General features: G+C 36.7%; 1 protein-coding gene across 6 annotated transcripts in view; it reads right to left on the bottom strand.

Moving 5' to 3' along the window:
- Positions 1-1394: 1394 nt before the first annotated feature.
- The window catches only part of LOC126767601 (patj homolog), a 43071-nt gene continuing 28438 nt past the window's right edge, over positions 1395-16027 (bottom strand). For all 6 annotated transcript variants that reach the window (XM_050485049.1, XM_050485048.1, XM_050485050.1 and 3 more), the window contains exon 3: positions 1395-5531. The gene's annotated coding sequence lies outside the window, so the exon portion shown is untranslated. The remainder of the gene's footprint in view (positions 5532-16027) is intronic.

Below are 16027 nucleotides of genomic sequence, written 5' to 3'. Positions count from 1 at the left end.
GCACTAATTTTCACAAAGTATCCATGAAAATTTCGAAATTATGAAATAACGACAACTCAATATGCAGAATAATGTTTTCGGACTTAATTTTTCATTTTTGTTTACGGGCACGTGCCATAAACAATTTCGAATATTTTTAATTAATTTTACTAATGGCAGCGAAAAATGCTTGCTTCTGCAATTTCAGCGCGTCAACAAGAACATTGTAATATGACAGCATTTTTGGCAGCAGCAAACTAAAAAATAAACATTACAACATCTATGTATGCGTATACAAATATACATGTGCATGCGTCTGCATAATTACAGGCACATTAGGGCTGCGCTTTTGGCAAATTCGTAAATTTGTTATCGAAATTTCTGTTAAAGAAATTGCTTCAGAAATATGGGTTAAGGGAATGAGGTCGTTGTTTGTAGTCTTTTGCTGTGAGTTCACCAAGGTTCAATTAAATATCGACTGAAGCCTAAATCAAAGAGAAGTTTTGGTTATTTAGAAACATTGAAGCTGAAACTTTGAAAATAATGAATTCTGAAAATATTTATGGGTAGTCGAAAAAGTCTTTTCGTATTTTGTCCATAAGTGTCGTTGCAGTCGTATATCTCCATTGCTACCAATCACATTGTGACAGTGTTGGAAAGATGAGGTTTTAAGCTTCATTTAAAAAAAAAAAATAAAAAAAAATTCAGGAAAGTCGAAAAAAAGATACAACTGTTCAAAATCAGTGAAAATAATGAAGAAATTCGCTATATTCTGAAATTTTTTATAAAAAAGGGAAGAATGCCACGCAAGCCACCAATGAAATTTGTGAAGTTTACGGATACGATGCTGTATCAGTTCGTGTAGCACAACAATTCGCTCGTTTCTGTTCTGGAAATTTCGAAATTTCGATTTCCACTAATGGAATAATGTCTGTTGTCTGTTTGTTTTGAAAAATTGCAAAAAGTGGTCGACCAAAAAAAAAAGTTAAAATTTGATAAGAAATTTGAAAAGACTTTTTCGACTACCCAATACCATTGACGACTAATAAAAGTACATTAACTTAGCACATGCTGAGAAATACTTACTGCGATTATATATAGTAACCCGATTTCTGGTAAATTGAAAACATTGCTCTTCTTTTAAATGCTTATTTCTAGGAATAAAGCGGGCGTTTATACTTACAGTGCAGTTCTCGTGCAACAGTAAAATATTAGCACAGCTTCATTTTCTGTTTTTACTTGGGTGATAACTCGCCAATATTCCGTTTGGTATACCCTGCCTAAGCACCCTAATGTGCACGCTATGCGCGTATGTTGCATCCAATTCGCTTGTAAGCGCCGATGTGCTTCGCCAACGACAATTTAATTAACGAAAATTGTATTATTAAATTAAATCAGCAACAACAATAACAAAATTTAATTTTCATTTTACCAATTACTATTTATTTGAATTAGTTCTTCATAGGCTAACTGTAAGCTAATTTGTATATACGCGTGTTTGAATGTGTGAGTTTTCATGATGTGAGTGTGTGAGCGTGTGTGAGTGTGTGAGCGCTGAAACGCCTTTGAATCGCTTAATAAACCATTTTATACAAGTGTTGTTGTTTTCGCATTAATCAACTATTTTTATTTTTCTTTTATAAATTAGTTTTCTTTTAATAAACTTTAGACATTTTAAAATTAGTATCACTATTAAGCTTCTCTTGCAACTCAGTTGTTTTTCAGATAGATATTTTACGTTTACTTGCCACCATAATCGGTTTCCTCAATTTTGTTTTTTGTTTTTAATTTTCGCTAGAGCTACCGTTATTTTCACGCGATGTCTGCAGAGTGAAATATTTTCATATGTTTCTCATAGAAGTTATTGGAGGAATGAATTAATTTAAGTTCGTGTATGATGCATGCAAAGTGATTTAGCTGTGTTCGCTTTTCATTTTATTTTTATTTTTTATTTTTAATTTTCATTTATGTATTTTTTTTTTAATTTTTATTTTTGTATTTATATTTCTTTTTTTCGTGGAATGAGCTTTTCGACTTGACTTAATCTTAATCTTCTCGTGTTGGCTACAGGTGATCTCATATTTACGCATTTAACAGTTAATCATAAGTTTGCTTTGTTTGTGCCTTTCACACTTGATTTGTTTGTGCTCTCCATTCATTTATCTACGATAATTAGTTACTAAAGTATTGCATTGGTTTCATGTAGTAATGATTAAATTATGCTACGCATTTCCGCTTCAATTTCGCTATATCCTCTCTTCGAATATGCAAATCATCGCTGTTTTTTATATTTTATTCTTATTTCCTTTTATATATACTCGTATATATATATATATATATATATATATATATGTATATACATACATACTAGACTTTTTAATAATTCATAGCCGCTAGCCTGATTCAATTTGGTCTATATTACAATCGAATAGTTCAACTCAGTTGTTATCTACAAGGCAATGCAATTAGTTAGACTAAAATGTACATATGTATGTGTGTGTGTATGTGGTGTTTGTTAGAAAATTTTCTAAAGTTAGTGAATGAGTTTAGCTTCATTTTTAGTATTCTTTGATGATAAAAATAGCAATGCAAATAATTATAGTAAGTTTATAAAAGTCAACAACAACTATTTACAGTTATGTGTAAGATAGATTATGTTAGATCTGCAATCCTATGCTTTGATATGCATACATATGTATGTAGGAGTGTTCGGTAAATAGCATTTCATAAATTATAACGGTCACTTGAAGTTGCACTTTGCAAAGCTTTGACTTCAAGTTAACTTTGCTTGGTAAAATAGTTTGGAAATACGAAGAAGAAGAATTGTGCGCTGAAAATACATGCTTGAAAATATAGCTGAGGAAGTGGGAAATTAAACGCGGTATTTCTCTAAGTTGACCTTTACGAAGTTTCGAGTTTGTCTAAGGGCTTTTTGCAGCCTTATAGTAGCCCTGATGTAGTTCTGTCGGGTTTATCATTAAGAGACTGTTGAGGTGTTCTACTGATAGCTAAGTATTTCATCTTTAAAGTCTAAGTGTAATAAAGAAATTATTAACTAAACTCTTCTTTGTCGACCAACATGTTCAAATAGCAAAACAAAATATGATTTTAAATTAGTATTACTCTCGGATTATTCTATCAGATTATTCCATGATGTCATGTGAGGAAGTTCATGCAAGAGAGGAAAGTTCTCTGAGCGCCATTCACCTGGGAGTAGCCAGAAACGTTGTTTTTATATATGGCTCAAGCAACTCACGACTTCCGGTCTTAAACCAAGTATCATCTGGGTAGCCGAAAAAAATTCGCTTGAAGGCTAGCTAAAGTGGGAAGACGAGTCGTCCCTGCCCAGGTTTGTGCGCTGGGTTTGGGACTCGCCACTTAAAACAACACCAACGAAAGGATTGGCTATAATCTCGTAAATGGTGTCTACGCCAATAAAGAAGAAGAAGAATTATTCTCATACAATAGTCACTTTTATTCCCCATGATTTAAGTATGGGCAAATATAGGAATAGGAATTAATACATTTTAATTAAATTAGGTTTCTAAAAGTTTGGTCTGTGACAGTGACAGCAAAGTGATAGCATTTTGTTAGTATAAATTTATAGTAGAATTGGCCAAGTCATTTATAACAGGATCTATTATTTCAGTCTGAGAACTTTAAAGCTTAAATATAAATACGGTTAATTATTGTGACAAATGGTCATCTAGTCGTCCCCGACTGGGCTTTGTAGATGTAAACTAACTTAGAACTTGGTAGCCTTGAAATTCAACTAACTTGCTATATTAAACTGGGTAATACTTGGTAGTCGAAAATGTCTTTTCGTATTTTGTCAATAGATGTCGTTGCAGTCGTATATCTCCAGTGCTACCAATCACATTGTGTCATACCAATAAAAAGACACTCGATGTTTGGGTACCACATGAATTGTCTGTGAGAAATTTAATGGACCGAATTAACATCTGCGATTCTGTACTGAGACGAAATGAAATCGAACCATTTATGAAGCGAATGGTAACAGGAGACGAAAACTGTTTCAATGCGAAAAAGATCAAGGTCCAAGCGTTGCCAAGCTCAACAAATGGTCGCAAAGCCAGGATTGACGCCTCGAAAGGTTATGTTGAGTGTTTGGTGGGATTGGAAAGGAATCATCCACTATGAACTCTGCTCCAGCCTGGTCGAACAATGTATTCTGCATTTTACTGGCAACAACTGATGAGATGTAAGCAGGGAATCGAAAAAAGAACGGCCAGAACTGATCAACAGCAATGGCGTGGATGACTCGGCAAAAACTATGAGAACTTGGTTGAGAAGTTTTGATGCATCCACCATATAGGCCTAACCTTGCACCGTCGGACTACCAGCAACTTGTTTCGGTCAATGCAGAATTCCCTTAATGGAGTAAAGTTGGCTTCAAGAGAAGCCTGTGAAAATTACTTGTCGCAGTTTTTCGCCGAGAAACCAGAACAATTTTACACTGATGGAATAATGTCTCTAGCGAAGAATGGCAAAAAGTGGTCGACCAAAATGGTATAGATTTGGTTCATTACAGTTCATTATAAATATAAAAATAAATAACTTGAAGTTTGATTAGAATACGAAAAGACTTTTTCGATTATCAGTTCTAAGATATAAACGCCTCATTTCTTCCTAACATAAAGCTCAGTATCGTGAAAAAGGACAATATCCGACAAGATGGCGCTTGTTCCGTGAAAGATTTTCTAAAACATTGGCTAGCTAAGATACATCGTTCCAATGGATAGGAAGTTTGCAGTTTTGAAAGCATAAAATAAGGTCTTGAAGGAATATGAAAACTTTCTTTGCCGAAAGATCAAGTGGAAAAGGTGTTAGCCTCGAATTCAAAAATAGTATTGTAAACTTTTCCATTTCATTTATTGTTTTAAATTCCTTCCCAATATGTATAATTTAAAAACTTAATGAAGTAACAATTTAGCATGTGTAAGGCGGTTGAGAATTGGTGAAACTGATTAAACCAATAAAGCAACATAGTATTTTGAAAGGGTTCGAAATCAAATTTCAGGATTTTTCTTAATTTTTGAGTAAAAGGAAAAGCTTATTTCCAAAGAGCGCGAAATGTTTTGATTAATTCATTGTCTTCGATGGCAACTGTGCTGATATTTCGACAACTGATGTATGATTTATGCACTCCTATCGCGAACTTATAGCATATTTATTAGAATTTTTCTTATTTTTGTTCGCTAACAACTAATTACTTAGCACTAATTCTTACAAATACATACAGACTAATTTTGTTAAGTAATTTCTTTGGATAACAAAATATTTACAGCACTTCAGAGATTCGCGTCGTTCGTCAGCAGCAGCGGCAGCGGCAGCAGCAGCAACAACCCAAGTTGCCACCTCCAACCACATCCCATTGCACTGCAGCCCGCACACTGCCCCGGACCGCACCGCAGTCAGCAACGTAGCCACTTGAATGTGAGGTGCCTTCGTTCGTATAATCGCGATGTGAAGTGAACTCATCCGGGCGCTTGGCAGCGTCGTGACTTAAATTTGCGAAAATGCGATGAAATCTGCAAAACAAAAATAAACACACACACATAAATAAGTGGCGGTGGCAAAGTGAAAAACAGAAACAAAATTAAAATAAAAACCGATAAGAATACAAAGTTGCAATTGACTGGGAGGAAGCATAAAAGGTGGCAGTGAAGCTCGAATATGCGACTGCAAGCAGGCAGAGAGCGCTGAGGAGGGTGGAGCGAGGATAAATGTGTGAGGTGAGAGCTCTGGCAGGGGCGTACAGTTATTTTTTGTGACGCATCTGCATACCCACATACACATTCACAAACAGTTAAGTTGGGCAAGGCTTAGCCTTACTTTTCCCTTTTTTATCAGTTGGTAACAGCTGCGCGCGTGCGTCTGTCTGTCTGTCTGTATTGGGATCACAAATGTATAAATTGGCCGGCAGCCAAATATCGTCATCGGGCAATTTAGGTATACGAGCGAATAAATCCAAAAAACATAAGCTGAATATTTGTATGTGAGCATTTGACGTTTTTTGCGATTTCAATTCAGCCAAAGTTTAAAGTAACTATTTACCTTAAACGGTCTAGAAGTAAACATTCATAAAGTTAAACGATACAAGTTTTTGACAAGACACAGTTTTTACTTTGTGTCTCGGTACACATTTCTTTAAAATAACAGAGTTTTCTGCTGACATTTTCGCGCGAAATAAGACTGACTCCAAGTGTGGCAAATAAAAAGTAGCAGTTGTGGCAACAGGAACGCGGTGGGGGCAGAATTTTGGGCGAAAATGAATATTTGCTTATTATTAGATGGCTCCCTGACCAGCAAGCTTTGATTAATAATATTTTGTTAACTATATATAAAAGAAAATTTAAAGATTTTCAGTTGAGACGAGTATGTTTTAGATGAATAGATGGCTAGCCGTCAAGTTACTTGTCAAAATAAGAAATTTCATGCTCAACGAATTGTGTGCGAAAAAGGTTTGAGAACCGCTGAACAATACGTGCCGATTTACTTTCACCCGTCCGAAGTACTACCATATCCTTTGGTCTAGAATTGCCCAAGACTTTTTCGCTCATCTATCCGCATATTATAATATTACTTCTCTGCCTTCCCCCGAGGCATGCAACTCATTATACGCTTAAAGTGAGACAACACAACACAATGGCAATGCTGTGTCGGCGTAAATCCCTTTCTCATATTTTCCTTTTCCTTTAGCTACGAATTTCATTCCATTTTTCTTGGTTGTTTTTTTGTGTTCACTTTTATTTGCTTTTCATTTGATTTGCTTTTTTATGACTGTTAATGTGGTTCTTAATGCCAGCGCAAGGACACCATTTTCCCTCTGTTCGTTCAGTGTTCAGTGTCGCAGCTGCTTTTACGGCGCTTGACTATTTGGCGTTGAAAATGAATTTTTCATTTCCGAAACATACCCTCACACGCACACACACACATGCACGACATATGCTTGTATTTGTGGAGGAAGCAGAAAAGTAGACTAAAACAATACATAGTTTGTAGATAAAACTGTGTAATAAGGCAGATGAAAGGAATTCGTACGTGCAATTATGCACCAACACATGTACTTATGTATGTATGAGTGTATGTGTGGGTATACAAGATATGTAAATATATGCATATAGCGTAACCACAGCCAACGCAAATATTTCATTTCCATACAAAACTATGTATATAAGAGTGTGAGTATCTACTTATGTATGTGTGAGTGTGTGGCAATGGTTTTTCGGAAAGGCGGTAGGTGTGCAAAAGCACTGGCATATGTTGTTGGCCGAATGAAATTAAAATTTTAAATGGGCTACTCAAAACATAAAGTAAGCACAGAGAAATTTATGCAGAAAATATAACGCACCAGCGAAAGCCAAACAATTGCCTCCAAGAAATACATACATACATATATAAGTTATGTTTGTGGCTGCCCTGTAGGAAATTCTAAGTTTATCGCACAATCATAAGTACATTCCTATCCCCTGTGATTTAGCATAGTCAGAGGGAAAATCATCAATCAATATACTATAGCTATTGGGTAGTCGAAAAAGTTTTTTCGTATTTTGTCAATGGATGTTGTCGCAGTCGAATATCTCCAGTGCTATCAATCACATTGTGTCATATCAGAGGGAGACGATGCTGTATCAGTTCGTGTAGCACAACAATGGTCCTCACGCTCCGTTCTGGAAATTTCGATGGCAAAGATACAACTGGCTCGGGTTAATCTATCGTTGAAAAAGTCGATGAAATTATGGAAAATATTGACCAGGACCGTCACATAAACAGCCATGACATCGCTAAGGAACTTAACATTCATGAATTGTCTGAGAAAAGTTTAATAGACCGAATTAACATCTGCGATTCTTTGTTGAAACAAAATGAAATCGAACCATTTCTGAAGCGAATGGTAAAAAGTGGATCAAATACGACAATAATGTGTAAAAAAGATCATGGTCCAAGCGTGGTGAAGCAAAGCCAGGATTGACGCCCCGAAAGATTATGCTGTGTGTTTGGTGGGATTGAAAAGGAATCATCCACTATGAGCTGCTCCAGCCTGGTCGAACGATGAGATTGAAGCAAGCTATCGAAAAAACGGCCAAAACTGATCAACAGAAAGGGCTTTGTCTTCCATCAGGACAATGCTAGACAACACATCTTTGATGACTACACCATATAGCCTTGACCTTGCATCATCGAACTACCATTTGTTTCGGCCAGTGTAAAACTCCCATATTGGAGTTAAGTTGGTTTCAAGAGAAGCCTGTGAAAATTATTTGTCACAGTTTTTCGCCGAGAAACCAGAAAAGTTTTATACTGATGGAATAATGTCTCTAGCGGAAAAATGGCCAAAAGTGGCAAATACTTGGTTCATTAACCCTCATCGAGACCCTCGGGTCTGGCCAGGCATATTTTGTTTTTAAATGTTATTTAAATATATTTAGAGTATAGCAAACGACTTGCGTTTCCAGGTAGCTTCCTAGAATTTTATTGTCTATAGAATTCAGAAAAAAATTCAAGGATATCGTATCGAAAAGGACGAAAAAAAAGATATTATAATATTACACCTTAGTGCACCAATGGTGCTTGGCTAGACCCCATATATTTTGTATGAAAATATATGAACTTTGGTATGTTTCTATCACTTCGCACGGTTGATTTGTCTGTTTCATATTCGTTATATGTCCAAATTGGTTTGTATGTTTATATAGGTCAAATACTTTAGTCGCTAGAGCGTTTTAAAAGGTTAAAAAAAAATAAAATTTTTTCTCAAAATGTTACATTTTTTGTGAACGCTATTGCCACGCTAAGCGTGAACAAGGCAGTCAATTTGATTTCAACCAAATCGAGAGGTAAGAAATTTCAAAAATGTATCTATATTGGACATATATGTATGAGCGTAAATACAACACGTATTTCCATACAAATGTATGTAAACACCACTTGGACTAGCCAAGCACCTTTGGTCTCGACCAGGGTTAAAGTTCATTATAAATTCAAAAATTAGTTGAAGTTTGATTAGAAATTCGAAAAGACTTTTTCGACTGCCCAATATTAATACTTTTGCAGGTGCGTTTCTTATAGAATAAAATAATATAAAAAGATCTTGATTTTGATTGGTCAGTTTGTATGTCAGCTAAACCCTACACTAGTCCTATATCCGCGCTTCTGACAAAGAAGCAGCTTCTTGAGGAGGGTATTTCGAAAACTGAGGGACTACTTTACAAACTTAATAGAATAAATGGTTCGAAATAATATAGTGTAAGAGTTTATTTATTGCTTGGGGGATTAAATACTCGACCGCATATTTTGAAGAATAATTTCTTATCGCTGTAATCATTTCTGATTTCCAAGTGGGCTTTTTATACTGTTGATTATGAGTAAAGCCTTCGAATACATGCTGAAGCAAAAAAAAAGCCTTAGATACATATTTATGTTAAATATAATATTTTATATATAAATAAATACGAAAAATTATGATTATGTAATTTAATGCGTTATTAAAATTTGTTTTCCACGCCATCTTGCATTCTTGGGAAACCGCAGAAAAGGCAATTTCTTCTCTTGTTTTTAACTGTTTTATCTCTGCACACGAACAAACGCAGACCCAGAATGCAACCGGATATTAAAAGCCATGCTAATGAAGGTCTCAGCTCCAGCAAAAGGGTGAAGGGAAACAAGTATTGCATGCGGCAAGGCAGAGATTGAAGTTGAATAACAGGATATGAAAATGAAACTGCCACACAGTCGCACTCATTCATTTCAACACAACAAGTTGCCCAGAAGGTTGACAAACAAAGGATTTACCAAGCAAACAGAGAAAGTAAATTAATGTGTCAGCCGATAGCCGGCCATGGCGTGACTTAAACGCTCTACAAACTTTTGCCAAACATTTTCACTTTTAGCCACTCAACTTTCGCCTTGCTCGGCAACCTTTCTGGCGCTTGTTGAGTGTTGCGATATTATTTCGGCCACAATCTTCAACATTAATCGCCAATTCGCCATTTCCCAAATCGATTTTGTCCCTCAAATTCAATACTTTTGGGCCAAATCGTTTTGTGAACTGATTGTGAGCCATAAATTAGCCGCCGTCAAGAGAACTGAGTGAGAATTGATTTTAGTGCCGTGTTATTTGGATTTTAATCAATTAGCTACGTTACTCTGCGGTCAATTAAATTCCAAGCAGCTCAAAAGTGGTTGCCTAATCGTGCGATTATATCGGATGTCTAATTTATCAGCGGCTTCATTAATAGTTTAAATTCGTTTATTGCCAGCAAACAAACCCTTCAGCTAGGAATCCGCCAACGCTTATTGTTGCGCCAATTAATGCAAATGCTCGCATTGAATTACCGTTCAGCGTTTTGCTTACCCACTGGTAATCCCCTTAATTACACACTCAAGTGGTTAGACAAGTATTTTCGGCATTCTTTCGTTCCATCGTTTCTCGCTTTTTGATGGGGAAATCGATAATATATTTCATCAATCACATAAATTATTACATAAGTAAATATTTCAATGGTTGCGGTTGAACAGCAATTAAGGCTGACTATGCGAGTTTCCGGACGTTGTTATTCGTTTTTCCGATGAGCTGAGGTAGGTTATTTATTCAGGTTATGCTTTTTGCTACTCAAATATTCAATACATAGCTTGTCGAATAAATTTACTTTTTTTCTTAAGTGAACGTAACTAATTTATTAACCATTTATGATAAATGGCTTCTGAATAACACCATGGAAGATTCTAGTTTATAAGCCTGACATTTGATTAAAATCCACTGAAAATATTGCGATACATTTTTATAACTTATTGAGACCCACCGAAGTTCACTCAAGTGAGGAAAGTTCACTTGGGAGTGACCAGAAACGATGCTTTTACAAATGGCTCAAGCAGCTCACGACTTCCGGTTTTAGACCAAGTATCCTCTGGGTAGCTAAAAAACATTCCTTCGAAGATAACTGAGAAAGTGAAACACCCCTACAATAGGTTGAGTGCTGGGTTTGGGACCCGCCACGTAAACAAAACCCCCAACGAAAAGAAGAAAACAGCCTCTCCTTTTGATGAGAACCAATGCAAATGCATTAAGGACTTCGCTATGTCTGAATTTGGTTTCTCGGCAAAACTAATACGGCTTTCTAAACTAACGTTGGGGACTACCAAAATTTCCGTCAGGATCGGGAAGAATCTTTTCGAGCCGTTTGATACCAAACGAGGTTTCAGACAAGCCGACTGACTCTCTATCTTCAATCTGCTGCTGGAGAAAATAACACGAGCTGCAGAGCTAAATATCTCCTGTCGTCAAACAAACAATCGTCGCACTCGCAATTTGGCTCCCACGTCACTGTTGTTGTAATAAAAGGGTCTAAACTTCCCTTTTCCGATGCATATACCTAATAATCATTTATATATTATATATAAATATGGTATATATGAGTAATGCAGTTATAAAGCGTAAATATTTTATGGCTAAAGTTTCAATTTAATTCCACTTAAACGATCTAACTTTGCTTATTACAAATCCAAGCTAATGCAAATGTGTTTGTAATCACTTCATTAATAATAGCCTGACACTTTGGAATACACACAGCCTATCCTTGAATACGCCTGTGTATGTGTGTATGTAGATGTATACGTGTGAACGAGCGTAAGCTAATAAGGCCATTCTAATACTGAAATCAGATGCTGTTCGCCTTTTCACTGCCACCGACGCCCTCAACTCAACGGCGAAGCCAACCATAAGCAGCGCACAGGAGCAAGAGGAGAGTATAAACACAAACGAGAGGTTGCTGCTCTACAACGTTGAATATAATTAACAATTTATATACAGCGAATTGAGACAAAAGCATTCGCAGAATAGAGTAGGGAATTAAATTTCCTTGCAATAATATCATAACAAGTGCTAATTACTAACCGAAGGCGCAAAACGGAGAACTCCATGAGAAGGTGAGCAAGCCCGAGCACATTGCGAGGCTGCCACACCGCACCGCAACACACGGCGCTGGTAAAAACTACACAAACGCGGTTGCTAAGAGAAAACACCCTGTATTCGAAGCAGCAAGTATGCAAAAGGGTTTCCAAAGCGACAAATACGGCAAGTAAATCTGTCCCGAATGCGCACACACCTGCAGACGACAGATATTTAAAAGATTTTTCCAATTGACCAGGGTGTTGTCGTCTCCGGTTTTTCTCAACTAGTAGTCACAAGTACATTTCAAACAGCGGACCGCGCCTGATAAGCAAACTGTGCCACAAAGTATTGCTCTACTTTCGTTCGCGAGCCGAACGCCACATGCAGGAAAGGACTGGCTGCCAAGGATGCTTGAATGCTTGCCTCCGTGCGTGCAACATGTACCATATTAAAGAAAACTTTTTCCATACAAGCAAATAATATCTAAGAGCAAATAAAAATAATAAAGAAATGCGGAGAAAGGCAAAGAAATATTGCTGGCTTAGTAAACTTGGCCGGCGCAAGGCAACGTGGCAGGACTCAAGGATGTTGCGCGCTTAGTTCATGCATAAGAATGCGCTGTTAGGGGAATCTGTGTGTAGTGATGGCCTCAAAACGCTTCACCCCTGTGGAAGTAAGTGCTTGCGGGGGTGATAGTGATGGAATCGTGCGTTAATAAAAACGTATACTAGGGATGTGGAGTAAGTCTCCGCTTGCTGTATGACCGGGCATGGTTTCAATACTCTGTGAAGTTTGTTGCATGTCCTTGAATATTGCATTAGAACAAGTCGAATCAGAAGCGGTAATTCTCCGACGTGTGATAAAATACATAACCGTACATAATGCTTCGGGCAGATTGAGGAAAGCTCACATGCATACATCCATGCTGTTATGAGCACTTACACATGCGTTGTTTTTGCAACTTAAATCTAAATGTCTGTGTGTGTGGGTATAATAATATAAATATTTATCTTGCTAATGTACGAACTGCCGTTGCTGTCTGTAATATAACTGTCAATTCGTGGCTGCCGAGTTCAAAGATGGCAGACAGCGGACAGCTGCTTAGCCGATAACATGGAATGGATATAAATTGAACGTTTGCTGTTGATTGTGGCACCGCCATATGTTGAACCCAACGAACCCTTCATTGTGCCATTCAAATGGTGCCAGATTTCCTAATTATAAGCAATTAATATCATAATCAAAATGTTTCTAAAGGACTTAAAGCATGTAACTATGAACCACAATATATACTATGAATGTAAAAATCACATAAAACGAATGAAACATGCAATTTGAAGCAAAGCACCCTCATCAAGAAAGTTCAAAGTCTCATGTTGTTGCAAAATGTTTATCATTTCTGATAATGTGGAATATTTCATCTCCCAACTGTCCCAGCCACATAACTTGAAATCAGGGCTAATAAGGAGACACAGTTTGAGACACTTGTTTAGTTCATAAAAATACTAAACATTTCTGACATACATCCTCTGCCACATAAAACGAGTGCTGAACAGCGGTGTCCGAAATGTGTCATAATCATTAAACTTTTTCGACCTTTTGAGTACCAAAATGAAATCACACACCTCCTCACTTTTCCTGCCTCTTTCATTCTCCCGCTGCAGCCATTCTCCCTTACCGTGTTAATGCCGCTGCCCGCCGTGTACTTTCTTTATGAGCTACATTTTGTGAATAAAATTCGTTACTCATACGCACTGGTGTCCCAAAGCATCACAGTAATGCTGTCAATCGCTGTTGAGCAGAGCCAAATTTATGAGCTCGAACATGCTTAGCGACAACGCTAAGAGAGAAAAAAATTGATTGCGCATATTTTATTGTACACTCGTGGGTGGTCACACACACAGGTATATGTATGTATGTATTATAAGTTAGTAGGTATATAAATAATTCCACTTTACTTCAGTGCTGTCAGTGCCAAATACTTGCTTTGCCGGCTGTTGCTTCTTCCATCCTCGTTTTCTTTTTGCATTTTTGGCTTGTCGCAGAATTTCTTCTCTTGGGCTTGGCTATTGCCTCGCATACGCAAGTAAATAAATTATTCTTACGCCACACGCCGACTTCAAAGCCCTCAGCTGTGGCTACATGTACATGTGTTGGTGATTTTTAAGCAAATGCCCTTTTTTCTACGCAATTTCGTCGTGACACTGACCCCACTTGGCGCACATTTTGTGCTTCAGTCGTGTATTTGATAATAGCACGCAAGCAATAAAAAGTTTATTCATATCTTCAATGACTTTGATTACTCCAAAGCCCATAAGCGTCGCTAAATGTGAGGAGGGTTCCTCGAAGTCGCAGTAAACGAAATACATATAGGCTCTCCTTTATCAGTGTTTCGTGCCAGTTTCTCATAAAATCTTGAATTTTTGTTTTGGTTTTCGTTTCTATTTTTGTTTTGTTATTTGAATTAGCATCGAGCTAAGCTTCTTGACTCACACATTGCCAGCTCTTCCTATTTGGTTCGGCTTAGACATGAATATCTTTGGCCATTGTCTGAGCGATAAAATTTAATTTCAGTATCTCATTCATGTAACGGCATAACAATATGAGAACGCTTATTATGATGGCTATGAGTTGGCCATTGTTTATAACTTAAAATGTCTGACCACAAGATAATTTATGTGTAGTAGAGTATGTTAAAATGCCAGTTTGTTTTCATAATGTTTTCTATACATATGCTTAAAGTTAACTTATGTGGCAGATATTCACTTTTTGGTGTTTTATAAGTAGTGATTGAGTACAAAAAATTTGTAAAGTCGACTTACATTCTCGCAACGAATACTTTTGTCCGACGTCATCGTTTATTCAAGAGAAGGTTATATGAATTACCAAATCCCGCTAGATGGTGCCGTAATACTAATTATTACAAGCTTTGCTACCAATTCTACCGTGAATAAGCAAGAAAGAGGTTTTGACCTCACTTTGAAGGGTTGGCCATTTTTGAATTGAGCCTTTTACCATTTACACCCAAAAATGACCTGTTTTTGTTCAGATTCGCTCGAACTTGAGGCTTTTTATTTGCCATTACTTAATAAGCAACTCAGTTGTTGTTGAGAGAGAGTTTAAATATGAACTTATGGAACGAATAGTTATCTCCAAAAATGTAGCTAACTTTATCTTTATTCTTGAACAATGCTAGTCACAGAGTCTATAAACTCGAATTAAGCGCATTCATTGATTAAAATACCGAATAATAAATTAAGCTTCCGTAAAAAGTTAATTCCATAACAATAACAACCACGATATATAATAGAATCTTCCAAATTCTAATCTGGCATTGAAAAATTATTCAAACATTTAGTCCAATCATCTCTTATTACAATTGAAAAAGGTTAATAAACACATCCCATCAGCTTTCGGTTAAGTCAAAAGATGTAGCATTTTGCCATGAATTACAAATACTTCTCTTGCATATCAACACTTAATTTCAGATATAGTTATTGGCCATAAATTAACTGTAAAAACATTATACACATAAATATTCACCAACAGAAGCTCAAAATTACAAACAATAACGGGACTCATAGTAGGATGTTTAATAAAATTGTTGTAACACAATAAAGCATTCGTGAGTGCATAAGTTACGACTCTCCCACAACACTTCTGCAATCCCGTTCTGCTCTCTGTTTTGTGTCGGCACCCCATCGTAAACCGTCGAAAAGGTCAACACTGACCATTGGCATTTTAGTGTGTTATACATTTAATAAAAGTCCTCGGAAAACAATGAACAGCAAAATGACAGCGACAAGCGGTGAATGAGTGACTGATGATTTTATCTACTTGTGTCTGTGCCATTAATCCGCACACTAGAGTCAATTGCATGAACTAAAATATGTATGTTTTTGGTTGGTAAAACAGGTCATTCGCCTACGAACAGTGGAACCCGCTTGACTTTTCTCGATGTGAAAATATGCCAGTTGAAAACAGATTAGTATTAAAAAATCATTTTTGAAGATTATCTCTTTCAAATATTGGCCGTGGCTACGTCTCACATGGTCCATTCGTTGGATCTCAGATGACTACTTCGTCCTGGTATTCGTTGATGTTTTGTCCAATCGAAACGGGATTTCTGATGAC

This window comes from Bactrocera neohumeralis, chromosome 2 (assembly GCF_024586455.1).
Source record: "Bactrocera neohumeralis isolate Rockhampton chromosome 2, APGP_CSIRO_Bneo_wtdbg2-racon-allhic-juicebox.fasta_v2, whole genome shotgun sequence".
Taxonomy (NCBI): Eukaryota; Metazoa; Arthropoda; class Insecta; order Diptera; family Tephritidae; genus Bactrocera; species Bactrocera neohumeralis.
The sequence above is the reverse complement of the archived record's forward strand: the minus strand, read 5'-3'. Positions and strand labels throughout refer to the sequence as shown.